This window comes from Ambystoma mexicanum, chromosome 5q (genome assembly GCF_040938575.1).
Source record: "Ambystoma mexicanum isolate Mex_15411 chromosome 5q, UKY_AmexF1_1, whole genome shotgun sequence".
NCBI classification, from domain to species: Eukaryota; Metazoa; Chordata; class Amphibia; order Caudata; family Ambystomatidae; genus Ambystoma; species Ambystoma mexicanum.
The window spans coordinates 935,824,350-935,840,225 of NC_090933.1; positions in this window are offsets into that span (position 1 = coordinate 935,824,350).

The following is a 15,876-nucleotide window of genomic DNA, read 5'->3' on the forward strand; positions in this document are numbered from 1 at the left end:
CTGCCACGGGCGTCTTATGTTACTAATCTTATGACATTCCATTGCAGGTCAACGTGTGGTTTGGGTTGTGGGTCATTTGTTCATTTCACAGGCAGCCAAAGGAACCAGAGCATCATCTATGAATACTAACTGGGTGCTGTGAAGTACCAGGATCCATCGGATGGGGAAAAGGGGCATGGAGTATTTGATAAAGCAAAGTGCTCTGGTACGTGTGTTTTTTCAGGCAACTTGATATCTTAATAGTGCATCTGAATGGCAATGATCTGTTACAGGTGAGGAGGAAGACCCTTCTACAGAAGATGAGGGGGTCGCTGGTCCATTTGTGGAATGTTTTAACAGGTGCAGAGACAGACTGGTCCGAAACGATTCCCTGGAAGAATTGGAGGAGGTCAGATCACAACAAGCTATGGAAGGATCCAGCAGAAGGATTAGATCAGCTATGGGAAAGTTCTTGAGAGGAATTGGTATGTATTGGATCCGGCACCCCCTGCTCAACATCCAGAGCCAAGGCTACTTCGCTGAGGACCATGCTCACTTGTTGGTTGTTGGAACTCTGTTTCTTGGCCTGGGTATTCTTGGTATGTTGGAAAGCACTGGCTATTCCTAAATTATCCTAACATTAAAGCCTGTCATCGTTCAGGAATGCTAGTGCTACTTGTAAATTGGTCTAATAGTAAAGCCTCCTTGTTTTTCAAATCCAGACCATGATACTTACTGGTGTCATCAACCCGGGGTGTGAGCCCGAGCTAGTGGTTTGTGTGAAAAGCGCGTTGTTGGGAAGGGGGAGACTCTTCTATGTTGGCAGCCAGTTACCTGCGAGTCGTGTTGGTTATGGGGTGCATCCACTTAAAAAGTACTGGTTGATACCACAGCGATCCAGCAAAGCCAAGACTCAGATCACATCACTGGGAGGTACAAGACCTTTGTTGAGGCTGTGGGGCATTACAAGGTGGGAGGGACGTGTTGGGGGGGCGTTGAGAACTGTGATGAGAGAATGAGAGACAGCTACTGACCAAGCTGATTAACAACAGTGATCATGTTCATGCAAAGGTAAGGGGCCAACTATAGAAAAATCTGCCTCATCATGTCCAGAAAAGACTACGCCAACAGCATATACCTTGGAATGCCAGAATACCTGCCGAGGAAACTACAACGAATACAGAATGCAACTACCAGACTTCTCAAACTCTCCTGAAGAGACCACCATAACCGAAACCTGGCTCCACGAGGCAGCAGGACCTGCCCTTATGATAGCTGTACCAGATGGCTACCAGATACTTAGAGCTGATAGACTAAATGCCAGAGGCGGTGGATTAGCGATTATTACTAAAAACAATGTATCAATCAGACTTGCCACTCCCACATTGTACCAATCCTGTGAAATACTTACAGCTAAACTTCACCTTTCTAATAATTGTACTCTTAACATCCATTTGGTCTATAGACCGCCAGGACCATTATGAACCTTCGAGGACGCCCTCACCTGCCTTCTAGCCAACAATTCCAAAGACCATGCTCAAATCCTACTGCTGGGAGATTTCAATCTTGGTTTTAATGACGTCAATGACAAACATGCCCAATCAGTTGCTGCCCTACTGAAGTATTATGGGCTGACACAAACAGTCATCTGCCCTACCCACATTAAAGGGAGGACCCTTGACTGGATTGCCGACCGGAATTGCAGTACCACAATTACAAATATTAACCCTCAACAGTGGACTGACCACTATCTAATCACCTTCTCTGCCACTCTTGACCGTCATCTGCTCTAAAACTATAGTCATGGCACCGCCACTTCCTACTAGAAATAAAAAGGACATTACAGCGGATAAGTTACTCCCATATCTCCTTCCCGCTATCAACAATTTAGCCAGCAATACGGACCCCACCCTACTAGTGGAGGTCTTTAACAGTACCATGACCCAAGCATTGGACACTATCGCACCTGTCAAAATGCGCAAAGGTAGACAGAAATCTCACATTAATTCCTGGTTCACGCCCCAACTCAGAGAATTAAGAATCCGTAAAAGAAAGTTACTATCAATCTGGCGCAACTCGCCCAGTGACGAGAATAAAACAAAGCTAATTTCTCCAAACTGTATAAGAATAAAATAATTAGTACAAAAAAGAATATATTCAACGACAGAATATCTAAGCCGAAGTCGGAGACTAAGGAGGTATTCTCCATCCTACGAGAAACGGAAACACCAATACTACAGGTTGATAATTCTCCAAAGGACAAGCCCTGGTGTACCGAAATACAAAATGCTCTTTCAAACAAAATCACCTCGCTCCAAATCAAAATAGCTAGAAAGAAAGCCTCACTGCCTTCATCTGAGCAGACCATACCTGAGCTGCAACCTCCCCCAACCAGTCCAGAGAGTACTATCCTACCCTTCAACTTCAAGAAAATATCTGTCTTTGAGACAGAAAAAATCAATTGGACAGATTAGGAGTCACCTACACAAATTACGCAGATGACACCCAGATCCTCATTCCCCTTTTGGACACTTCCTGGAAGACTCGGCCTTAGTAAATACCTCCTCATTCAGGCATGGATGGCATCACCTGGCCTCTGTCTGAACGACGAAAAAACAGAGCTACTAATCTTTGGGTCTGAGACGGCCATTAAAAAACGTAACCCCTGCTATACCTCTTTCAACATTGATAACAATATCATTAAAGTAATGCCCACAGTCAAAACCCTAGGCTTCTACCTAGACTCTTCACTCACCATGAAGAAGCAAGTCAACTCATTAGCATCATCAACAGCTTATACTTGCAAACTGATCCGAGCTTGCAGACCATTTCTCTCTGAAACTTGCTGCATTACCCTAGCCAACGCACTCATAATATCCAGATTGGATTACTATAACGCCTTGTATGCTGGATCCAATAAGTACATTATTGAGAAACTACAAAGACTCCAAAATAATGCCCTAAGAGCAGCATTAAATATCCCGAACAGAGATCACATTTCTACATTTAGAAGAGATGCCCACTGGCTCAAGATTAAGGACAGGATTCTCCTTAAAACTCTCTCCCTCACATCCAAATCTTTGAATAACATTGCACCACCTTGTCTCGCAGAAAGAATTAACAAGAGAATCACAGCTCGCCCCAGGAGATCGGCTAATGCCTACACTCTTGAGGTGCCTAGATTTAAACGTACTACTGCTGGTGGCTCCGGCTTCCCCATCATAGCCGCCCAATCCTGGAATGCACGTCCCATAGATCTCAGGGTTCACCAACCCTATTCCAGATTCAGACGGAAAGCCCTTACCTGGATACGATCAAATGAATCATAGGCTAACCGACCTATCCACCCCTACCTATACCTCGACTGTACATGCTACATATGTCTGCTAGGCTTCTCTGCTTGCCAATGTCGCTGTTCCTCTGTACCACTTGTCTGCAATCCTGGAATACCCATATGTAACCACTAGTATCGCTGTAAATGATACAGAAGTAACCTTGCTTCTTCCTGTATGTATGTACCCTTCTACCCTTGTAACTAAGCTCAAGTATACTTGTAATGTTTGCGCCCAGCTACCCATGGGTTCGGTGCGCTATATTAAATAAACAAACAACAACAACAACAATATCACACCAGCACTAAGGATGCTAAATTGGCTCCCAGTCAAAAAATGAATCACCTTCAAAAGAATGTGCATAACACACAGAGCAATCCACGGCCGGGGAGCAGAATTCATGCAAAAGAAAATCACCATCTACAAACCAGCAATAAGACTTAGATCTAGCAATGCATCTGCCTAGAACCTAACCACAAAAGAGATGGGTGGAAGGTTTCGAATGAATCTAAACCACTGGCAATTGCTCTGGGCAACCTTCCACACCACCGTTTTTTAGCCCATCTGCGCCATTGCAAAAGGGGACCAGCCATGTGCAAATCAGTCAGCAGCTGCCGCCACCGAAGGTAGCAGCCCAGCCCGAACTGCTAGGCCAGGTCCCCTCTGCACAGAAAACCAAGCAACCCCAGACATGTTTCGGCCTTGTTGGACCTCCTCAGTGAGGTGCAGCCTGGTTCCCTGTGGTGCAGCGAGCAAGGGACCCACGTCTGGGCATACCCTCTCTCACAAGGAGAAACAAACTGACCACAAAAGAGATGGGTGGAAGGTTTCGAATGAATCTAAACCACTGGCAATTGCTCTGGGCAACCTTCCACACCACCGTTTTTTAGCCCGTCTGCGCCATTGCAAAAGGGGACCAGCCATGTGCAAATCAGTCAGCAGCTGCCGCCACCGAAGGTAGCAGCCCAGCCCGAACTGCTAGGCCAGGTCCCCTCTGCACAGAAAACCAAGCAACCCCAGACATGTTTCGGCCTTGTTGGACCTCCTCAGTGAGGTGCAGCCTGGTTCCCTGTGGTGCATCGAGCAAGGGACCCACGTCTGGGCATACCCTCTCTCACAAGGAGAAACAAACTGACCACAAATGAGATGGGTGGAAGGTTTCGAATGAATCTAAACCACTGGCAATTGCTCTGGGCAACCTTCCACACCACCGTTTTTTAGCCCGTCTGCGCCATTGCAAAAGGGGACCAGCCATGTGCAAATCAGTCTGCAGCTGCCGCCACCGAAGGTAGCAGCCCAACCCGAACTGCTAGGCCAGGTCCCCTCTGCACAGAAAAGCAAGCAACCCCAGACATGTTTCGGCCTTGTTGGACCTCCTCAGTGAGGTGCAGCCTGGTTCCCTGTGGCGCAGCGAGCAAGGGACCCACGTCTGGGCATACCCTCTCTCACAAGGGGAAACAAACTGACCACAAAAGAGGTGGGTGGAAGGTTTTGAATGAATCTAAACCACTGGCAATTGCTCTGGGCAACCTTCCACACCACCGTTTTTTAGCCCATCTGCGCCATTGCAAAAGGGGACCAGCCATGTGCAAATCAGTCAGCAGCTGCCGCCACCGAAGATAGCAGCCCAGCCCGAACTGCGAGGCCAGGTTCCCCTCTGCACAGAAAACCAAGCAACCCCAGACATGTTTCGGCCTTGTTGGACCTCCTCAGTGAGGTGCAGCCTGGTTCCCTGTGGCGCAGCGAGCAAGGGACCCACGTCTGGGCATACCCTCTCTCACAAGGAGAAACAAACTGACCACAAAAGAGATGGGTGGAAGGTTTCGAATGAATCTAAACCACTGGCAATTGCTCTGGGCAACCTTCCACACCACCGTTTTTTAGCCAGTCTGCGCCATTGCAAAAGGGGACCAGCCATTTGCAAATCAGTCAGCAGCTGCCGCCACCGAAGGTAGCAGCCCAGCCCGAACTGCTAGGCCAGGTCCCCTCTGCACAGAAAACCAAGCAACCCCAGACATGTTTCAGCCTTGTTGGACCTCCACAGTGAGGTGCAGCCTGGTTCCCTGTGGCGCAGCGAGCAAGGGACCCACGTCTGGGCATACCCTCTCTCACAAGGAGAAACAAACTGACCACAAAAGAGATGGGTGGAAGGTTTCGAATGAATTTAAACCACTGGCAATTGCTCTGGGCAACCTTCCCAACCACCGGTTTTTAGCCCATCTGCGCCATTGCAAAAGGGGACCAGCCATGTGCAAATCAGTCAGCAGCTGCCGCCACCGAAGGTAGCAGCCCAGCCCGAACTGCTAGGCCAGGTCCCCTCTGCACAGAAAACCAAGCAACCCCAGACATGTTTCGGCCTTGTTGGACCTCCACAGTGAGGTGCAGCCTGGTTCCCTGTGGCGCAGCGAGCAAGGGACCCACGTCTGGGCATACCCTCTCTCACAAGGAGAAACAAACTGACCACAAAAGAGATGGGTGGAAGGTTTTGAATGAATCTAAACCACTGGCAATTGCTCTGGGCAACCTTCCACACCACCGTTTTTTAGCCCGTCTGCGCCATTGCAAAAGGGGACCAGCCATGTGCAAATTAGTCAGCAGCTGCCGCCACCGAAGGTAGCAGCCCAGCCCGAACTGCTAGGCCAGGTCCCCTCTGCACAGAAAACCAAGCAACCCCAGACATGTTTCGGCCTTGTTGGACCTCCTCAGTGAGGTGCAGCCTGGTTCCCTGTGGCGCAGCGAGCAAGGGACCCACGTCTGGGCATACCCTCTCTCACAAGGAGAAACAAACTGACAACAAAAGAGATGGGTGGAAGGTTTCGAATTAATCTAAACCACTGGCAATTGCTCTGGGAAACCTTCCACACCACCGTTTTTTAGCCCGTCTGCGCCATTGCAAAAGGGGACCAGCCATGTGCAAATCAGTCAGCAGCTGCTGCCACCGAAGGTAGCAGCCCAGCCCGAACTGCTAGGCCAGGTCCCCTCTGCACAGAAAACCAAGCAACCCCAGACATGTTTCGGCCTTGTTGGACCTCCTCAGTGAGGTGCAGCCTGGTTCCCTGTGGCGCAGCGAGCAAGGGACCCACGTTTGGGCATACCCTCTCTCACAAGGAGAAACAAACTGACCACAAAAGAGATGGGTGGAAGGTTTTGAATTAATCTAAACCACTGGCAATTGCTCTGGGCAACCTTCCACACCACCGTTTTTTAGCCCGTCTGCGCCATTGCAAAAGGGGACCAGCCATGTGCAAATCAGTCAGCAGCTGCCGCCCCCGAAGGTAGCAGCCCAACCCGAACTGCTAGGCCAGGTCCCCTCTGCACAGAAAACCAAGCAACCCCAGACATGTTTCGGCCTTGTTGGACCTCCTCAGTGAGGTGCAGCCTGGTTCCCTGTGGCGCAGCGAGCAAGGGACCCACGTCTGGGCATACCCTCTCTCACAAGGAGAAACAAACTGACCACAAAAGAGGTGGGTGGAAGGTTTTGAATGAATCTAAACCACTGGCAATTGCTCTGGGCAACCTTCCACACCACCGTTTTTAGCCCGTCTGCGCCATTGCAAAAGGGGACCAGCCATGTGCAAATCAGTCAGCAGCTGCCGCCACCGAAGATAGCAGCCCAGCCCGAACTGCGAGGCCAGGTTCCCCTCTGCACAGAAAACCAAGCAACCCCAGACATGTTTCGGCCTTGTTGGACCTCCTCAGTGAGGTGCAGCCTGGTTCCCTGTGGCGCAGCGAGTAAGGGGCCCACGTCTGGGCATACCCTCTCTCACAAGGAGAAACAAACTGACCACAAAAGAGATGGGTGGAAGGTTTCGAATGAATCTAAACCACTGGCAATTGCTCTGGGCAACCTTCCACACCACCGTTTTTTAGCCCGTCTGCGCCATTGCAAAAGGGGACCAGCCATTTGCAAATCAGTCAGCAGCTGCCGCCACCGAAGGTAGCAGCCCAGCCCGAACTGCTAGGCCAGGTCCCCTCTGCACAGAAAACCAAGCAACCCCAGACATGTTTCAGCCTTGTTGGACCTCCACAGTGAGGTGCAGCCTGGTTCCCTGTGGCGCAGCGAGCAAGGGACCCACGTCTGGGCATACCCTCTCTCACAAGGAGAAACAAACTGACCACAAAAGAGATGGGTGGAAGGTTTTGAATGAATCTAAACCACTGGCAATTGCTCTGGGCAACCTTCCCAACCACCGGTTTTTAGCCCATCTGCGCCATTGCAAAAGGGGACCAGCCATGTGCAAATCAGTCAGCAGCTGCCGCCACCGAAGGTAGCAGCCCAGCCCGAACTGCTAGGCCAGGTCCCCTCTGCACAGAAAACCAAGCAACCCCAGACATGTTTCGGCCTTGTTGGACCTCCACAGTGAGGTGCAGCCTGGTTCCCTGTGGCGCAGCGAGCAAGGGACCCACGTCTGGGCATACCCTCTCTCACAAGGAGAAACAAACTGACCACAAAAGAGATGGGTGGAAGGTTTTGAATGAATCTAAACCACTGGCAATTGCTCTGGGCAACCTTCCACACCACCGTTTTTTAGCCCGTCTGCGCCATTGCAAAAGGGGACCAGCCATGTGCAAATTAGTCAGCAGCTGCCGCCACCGAAGGTAGCAGCCCAGCCCGAACTGCTAGGCCAGGTCCCCTCTGCACAGAAAACCAAGCAACCCCAGACATGTTTCGGCCTTGTTGGACCTCCTCAGTGAGGTGCAGCCTGGTTCCCTGTGGCGCAGCGAGCAAGGGACCCACGTCTGGGCATACCCTCTCTCACAAGGAGAAACAAACTGACAACAAAAGAGATGGGTGGAAGGTTTCGAATTAATCTAAACCACTGGCAATTGCTCTGGGCAACCTTCCACACCACCGTTTTTTAGCCCGTCTGCGCCATTGCAAAAGGGGACCAGCCATGTGCAAATCAGTCAGCAGCTGCCGCCACCGAAGGTAGCAGCCCAACCCGAACTGCTAGGCCAGGTCCCCTCTGCACAGAAAACCAAGCAACCCCAGACATGTTTCGGCCTTGTTGGACCTCCTCAGTGAGGTGCAGCCTGGTTCCCTGTGGCGCAGCGAGCAAGGGACCCACGTCTGGGCATACCCTCTCTCACAAGGAGAAACAGACTGACCACAATAGAGGTGGGTGGAAGGTTTTGAATGAATCTAAACCACTGGCAATTGCTCTGGGCAACCTTCCACACCACCGTTTTTTAGCCCGTCTGCGCCATTGCAAAAGGGGACCAGCCATGTGCAAATCAGTCAGCAGCTGCCGCCACCGAAGATAGCAGCCCAGCCCGAACTGCGAGGCCAGGTTCCCCTCTGCACAGAAAACCAAGCAACCCCAGACATGTTTCGGCCTTGTTGGACCTCCTCAGTGAGGTGCAGCCTGGTTCCCTGTGGCGCAGCGAGCAAGGGACCCACGTCTGGGCATACCCTCTCTCACAAGGAGAAACAAACTGACCACAAAAGAGATGGGTGGAAGGTTTCGAATGAATCTAAACCACTGGCAATTGCTCTGGGCAACCTTCCACACCACCGTTTTTTAGCCCGTCTGCGCCATTGCAAAAGGGGACCAGCCATTTGCAAATCAGTCAGCAGCTGCCGCCACCGAAGGTAGCAGCCCAGCCCGAACTGCTAGGCCAGGTCCCCTCTGCACAGAAAACCAAGCAACCCCAGACATGTTTCAGCCTTGTTGGACCTCCACAGTGAGGTGCAGCCTGGTTCCCTGTGGCACAGCGAGCAAGGGACCCACGTCTGGGCATACCCTCTCTCACAAGGAGAAACAAACTGACCACAAAAGAGATGGGTGGAAGGTTTCGAATGAATCTAAACCACTGGCAATTGCTCTGGGCAACCTTCCACACCACCGTTTTTTAACCCGTCTGCACCATTGCAAAAGGGAACCAGCCATGTGCAAATCAGTCAGCAGCTGCCGCCACCGAAGGTAGCAGCCCAGCCCGAACTGCTAGGCCAGGTCCCCTCTGCACAGAAAACCAAGCAACCCCAGACATGTTTCAGCCCTGTTGGACCTCCTCAGTGAGGTGCAGCCTGGTTCCCTGTGGCGCAGCGAGCAAGGGACCCACGTCTGGGCACACCCTCTCTCACAAGGAGAAACAAACTGACAACAAAAGAGATGGGTGGAAGGTTTCGAATTAATCTAAACCACTGGCAATTGCTCTGGGCAACCTTCCACACCACCGTTTTTTAGCCCGTCTGCGCCACTGCAAAAGGGGACCAGCCATGTGCAAATCAGTCAGCAGCTGCCACCACCGAAGGTAGCAGCCCAGCCCGAACTGCTAGGCCAGGTCCCTTCTGCACAGAAAACCAAGCAACCCCAGACATGTTTTGGCCTTGTTGGACCTCCTCAGTGAGGTGCAGCCTGGTTCCCTGTGGCGCAGCGAGCAAGGGACCCACGTCTGGGCATACCCTCTCTCACAAGGAGAAACAAACTGACCACAAAAGAGATGGGTGGAAGGTTTCAAATGAATCTAAACCACTGGCAATTGCTCTGGGCAACCTTCCACACCACAGTTTTTTAGCCCGCCTGCGCCATTGCAAAAGGGGACCAGCCATGTTCAAATCAGTCAGCAGCTGCCGCCACCGAAGGTAGCAGCCCAGCCCGAACTGCTAGGCCAGGTCCCCTCTCCACAGAAAACCAAGCAACCCCAGACATGTTTCGGCCTTGTTGGACCTCCTCAGTGAGGTGCAGCCTGGTTCCCTGTGGCGCAGCGAGCAAGGGACCCACGTCTGGGCATACCCTCTCTCACAAGGAGAAACAAACTGACCACAAAAGAGATGGGTGGAAGGTTTCGAATGAATCTAAACCACTGGCAATTGCTCTGGGCAACCTTCCACACCACCGTTTTTTAGCCCGTCTGCGCCATTGCAAAAGGGGACCAGCCATGTGCAAATCAGTCAGCAGCTGCCGCCACCGAAGGTAGCAGCCCAGCCCGAACTGCTAGGACAGGTCCCCTCTGCACAGAAAACCAAGCAACCCGAGACATGTTTCGGCCTTGTTGGACCTCCTCAGTGAGGTGCAGCCTGGTTCCCTGTGGCGCAGCGAGCAAGGGACCCACGTCTGGGCATACCCTCTCTCACAAGGAGAAACAAACTGACCACAAAAGAGATGGGTGGAAGGTTTCGAATGAATTTAAACCACTGGCAATTGCTCTGGGCAACCTTCCACACCACCGTTTTTTAGCCCGTCTGCGCCATTGCAAAAGGGGACCAGCCATGTGCAAATCAGTCAGCAGCTGCCGCCACCGAAGGTAGCAGCCCAGCCCGAACTGCTAGGCCAGGTCCCCTCTGCACAGAAAACCAAGCAACCCCAGACATGTTTCGGCCTTGTTGGACCTCCCCAGTGAGGTGCAGCCTGGTTCCCTGTGGCGCAGCGAGCAAGGGACCCACGTCTGGGCATACCCTCTCTCACAAGGAGAAACAAACTGACCACAAAAGAGATGGGTGGAAGGTTTCGAATGAATCTAAACCACTGGCAATTGCTCTGGGCAACCTTCCACACCACCGTTTTTTAGCCCGTCTGTGCATTGCAAAAGGGGACCAGCCATGTGCAAATCAGTCAGCAGCTGCCGCCACCGAAGTTGAAGCCCAGCCCGAACTGCTAGACCAGGTCCCCTCTGCACAGAAAACCAAGCAACCCCAGACATGTTTCGGCCTTGTTGGACCTCCTAGAGCCTAAACACTACAAAAGGAGCAAACGTGTGGGATCAGCCTTCTCTTGCATAGCCTTAAAATTCTGCAACTCCTGAATGAAATTAGAACTACAGAGGACCATCTGAAATTCAGAAAACATTTAAAAACCTGGCTCTTCAGCTCCGAATTGGGAAGAAAAATGACTGATCAACATCTACGCATCACGAAATGAGCGAACACATGGAAAGGAACCTCACAAAACTAGTGACTAACAGAACACGCCCAACATGAACCTAGACCAACAGAAGGAATTTACCCCCATCAACACAACCCAATGCAATAAACCATGCAAAATCCAACAAGAGGAACTTACCAGAAAAACAGGGAGTCCAGAAAATCCCACCACTTTAACTACCTGATATCATACACCTACCAGCATTTAGCCAGTTACATGTGATTTTAACAAACTAAAAAACAAAGAATGCATTTTTAACGAATCAAAAACAACGGAAATATATCAATTTCTTTGTGTTTCTTTTTTTGCCCCAACCCCTGTTTCCCTTTGTTTAAAACCCCATCACCACCAGATTTAACCCCTTACCCCAACCCCACTTATATATATTGTTTGTATTCAATATTTTTTAATTGTTTTCAATTCGTTAAAATCACTGCATTTAGCCTACTAAGATAGGTTAACCTTATCTGGCATTTAGCCTAACTGTGTAAACTAGCCACATTCTACATTCAGCCTATATGTGTAGGTTAGCCACATTCTTCATCTGGTATAAAAATAATATAGCTAAGCCTTGTACTCCCACTGCACCCTGAGACAGGCACTATGTAACATCTGTAGCAGGCATGATTCGGCTCAGATTGTTGCAGTGGTAAATGCATCATACTTCAATAAACTGTTGGGGGCAGAACATGTATCATACCTTAATGGATTGTTTAGCGATGGGAAGTGTGTTGCACCAGGATGGATTGCGGGGGTGGCAGGGAGATCTGTCACACTTGGATGGGTGGGAGATGCATTACACTTCGATGGGCAGTAGGGGACGGGAAGTATGCCATACTTGGATGGAGTGTTGGGGGAGGGAGATTTGTCGCACTTACATGGATTACCAGAGGTGAGAAATGTGTTGCACTTAGTCGGATTGTTTGGGCGAAGAAACTATGCCGCACTTGGATGGAATGTTGCGTACAAGGTTCCTTGAATGGATTGCTGGGGGTTGGAAAGACAGTGCACTTGTATGAACTGTTGCGGCTGGGAAATGTATCGCATTTGGAGGGATTGTTGTGTGTAGGAAATGTTTTGCCACTAACCAACCTTACTAAAAACTCTTGTTTCTGCATACAAACCCTCAAACTCTGAGCTAAACACAACCACTCCCCTACCGCACCACACACTGCACGCGCTTCACTACACCCACCATGAAACAAACCACACACAATCACACCTCAACACCACCAAAATGCACCAACGCTCAATGACGGTTTCTCTGAACTAAAGCTGCCAACAGCACCCCAAAGCTCTCTTGCTCTTCTCCCTCTCAATCCCACTAACAAACCCAGCAATCCTCCTTACTTTGCAGGGTTGCGAGTTAGAGATTTTAGTGAGGGAAGGGGTCAGGCAGTGGTTCCCATAGGAAGCTTTGTTCCCCTGAAAGGAGTGCTTGAGCGGCCAACCCTAGGGTCGTCTCCCAGATGACTGGGTGAGTAGGCCAAAGACTTCCTCACTGGCATAAGCAGGGCACCAGTTCAGTTTAGAATCCTAACACTGTGACATCATCTAACAGAGCACCTGTAACGTAACTCCTGCTTAATAACACATGCAGCAAAACTGATTACGGCACTTTTTATTGTGTTTATTTTGTGCACTAGTGGGGTTTAACATTGGATGGCAAGAATCCATATGGATGTTATTTCTTTAAAACCACAAAAAGATGTTTAGATACATTGGATTACATTTATCAAAAAAACATTTTTTCTGCAACACATTACAAACTGCCCAGTGGTGTACTTTTTACACTGATTATATTTAGCAACTGGAAAATCTCATATTAGATTATGCAGGAGGTCAAGGATTAAAGGGGATGACGTTGTTTGCCGTGTATTATACGGAATACAAAAAACACCATTCTAAAATGATTTTTGCAAGTCACGTCAGAGTTCCATGACCTTATAAAGGAATCCCGCCTTTGACCTCTTTCCGCTAATTGGTCACAGACCTCGGCGACTTGCAGTATACTTACTGTAGCCCACATATATCTAGTGAACTATAAAAGTAACGCTTTTTCTGACACACTTTGAGAAGTTAACAAACGAAGAGAGGACATCTTTGCCCCCAGCCTCATTCCACTTCAACTGCAGAGCGGGCAGGCGCCCCTGCAGCCCCTGACTGAGGCTCTCCACGTGCATCACCGACGATCACTGGATCCGCCTACGAAGATCCGCGCGTACGACGGCCTTCCTAAAATGCCCACCGCACCATAAGCGTTACTCCGTTGCTAGGAGACGCCTCTTGTTTATTAACAACCAGCATCCGCCGGTGAGGCGGAAGCCGGCTTACCCGGGTTAAGGCCTGACGGGTAAAGGCCTGTTTCTTTGCCCCCAGCCTCATTCCACTTCAACTGCAGAGCGGGCAGGAGCCCCTGCAGCCCCTGACTGAGACTCTCCACGTGCATCGGCACGGACACACAGAGCCTCCCCCCCCTCGATGCGGAGCCCACCAGATGCCCACCAGTCAGCCATCCCACCTGATGGCCACTTAACCCTTGCTTTGTGCGTGTGCATCCCTTAGCACAACCTCCCTGCCTGCGGCAGCAACGAAGCGTGATCCTCACCGATGAACACCGGATCCGCCTACGAAGCTCCGCGCGTACGACGGCCTTCCTAAAATGGCCACCGCACCATAAGCGTTACTCCGTTGCTAGGAGACGCCTCTTGTTTATTAAAAACCAGCATCCGCCGGCGAGGCGAAAGCCGGCCTACCCGGGTTAAGGCCTGACGGGTAAAGGCCTGTTTCTTTGCCTGTTTGTGAGCCGCTGGAGCCTGGGCCAGAAACACTGCCCCCCATGCATAACCCCTCCAGGAACTTCCATCACACCAACTAATGCTGGTAAGACTACAACCTCCAGCCTGACTGTGTTCTCAAGACCTCTTTAGTTTGACTAGACTTGATCCGCCAATATTAAGGCAATGTAAAACTCTGGTCTTTCTGCTAAAATATTACATCTGCAACGACCTCCCATATGCGGCGCTGCTCACTCAGGATATCACACCCATACTGCACCAGCCCATTTTGTCTTATTTGTGCAAATCCATATCTACTTACCTGGCACTAGTTAATGTGTTTGTGCCTACTGCTATGCTGTGCACCCCAGCCATATGGTACTATTTGAGCAAAATTTGATTCTGCCTACCCGGCACTAGCTAAACTAGACTTGCCCACCATGCTACGCGCCCTCTACCTATCTGAATTTGATGCACTCTGAAAAATGCCATTCAAACCCTCTCTGTGAATTCTCGAATTTAGATGGCCTATGGCTCTGAGGCTTTATTTTAAAAAATGCAATACATGCCCTCACTGTGAACATTCGATTCTAGATGACCCACATACTCTAAATGCACTGGCCAGTGCATTACGGTCGCCTAGAGACCACTGTGCAATTGTGTTGTGCCTTATGGTCGTTTAGAGACCACTGTACAATTGTGCTGTGCCTTATGGTCGCTTAGAGACCACTGTACAACTGTGCTGTGCATTATGGTCGTTTGGAGACCACTGTGCAATTGTGTTGTGCCTTATGGTCATCTAGGGACCACTGTGCAATTGTGTTGTGCCTTATGGTCGCTTAGAGACCACTGTGCAATTGTGTTGTGCTTCATGGTCGCTCAGAGACCACTGTGCAATTGTATTGTGCCTTATGGTCATTTAGAGACCACTGTGCAATTGTGTTGTGCTTCATGGTTGCTCAGAGACCACTGAGCAATTGTATTGTGCCTTATGGTCATTTAGAGACCACTGTGCAATTGTGTTGTGCCTTATGGTCGTTTAGAGACCACTGTACAATTGTGCTGTGCCTTATGGTCGCTTAGATACCACTGTGCAATTGTGTTATACCTATGGTCGCTCACTGACCTATGTGCAATTCTGTTGTGCTTTATGGTCGATCATTTAGGACCTGCCACCTAACGATTGTTAGCTGCATTGACTCCTCTCAGTACCCTAGGATGCTCTTCTAGCCCACCCTGAACCTTTCCATGCCCGCCTACCTCAGGCCTAGGCCACCTAACCTGATTGTGCCATCCTCAGCACACAATCATGCCTATAGTCATCTGCAAGCTCTCCGCCACCACCACCACACTGCTCACCCTCCTTGCAACACTCACTACTATCCAACCCTACACTACTATCCGCCCCCTCGCACTCACACTTCACAGCCCACTCCCCTATCCCACACAACCTGCTGCCCCGGATACATCTCAAACCCACTCACATCGCACAGACGCACCCCCTGCACCCTGTATCGCTAGAATGTACAGACTGGATAGAGCTCGCACTCAGACCACTAAACTCAGCACACAACCCCCCCCCATTGAATTTAGAAACTACAGACTGAGCTCCCGCACCCTCTCCAAACACATCCCCCACACTGGACACCCTTCCACCCACAAACACCCACCCACTAACCAAACCACACCCCACAATATCACCGCACATAATACATCAGTCACTTCCACCACCCGCATCTCCACAAACGAACCCCACGCACCTCACATCAAATGTGCCCTCCTCAATGTACGCTCCCTCCCAGCCCATGCATCTGACATTCATGACCTCATGACCAATAACAATATTGACCTACTAGCCATCACAGAAACATGGTTACATGAAGCATCAGACCCAGCTGTCACACTTGCACTACCACCTGGCTT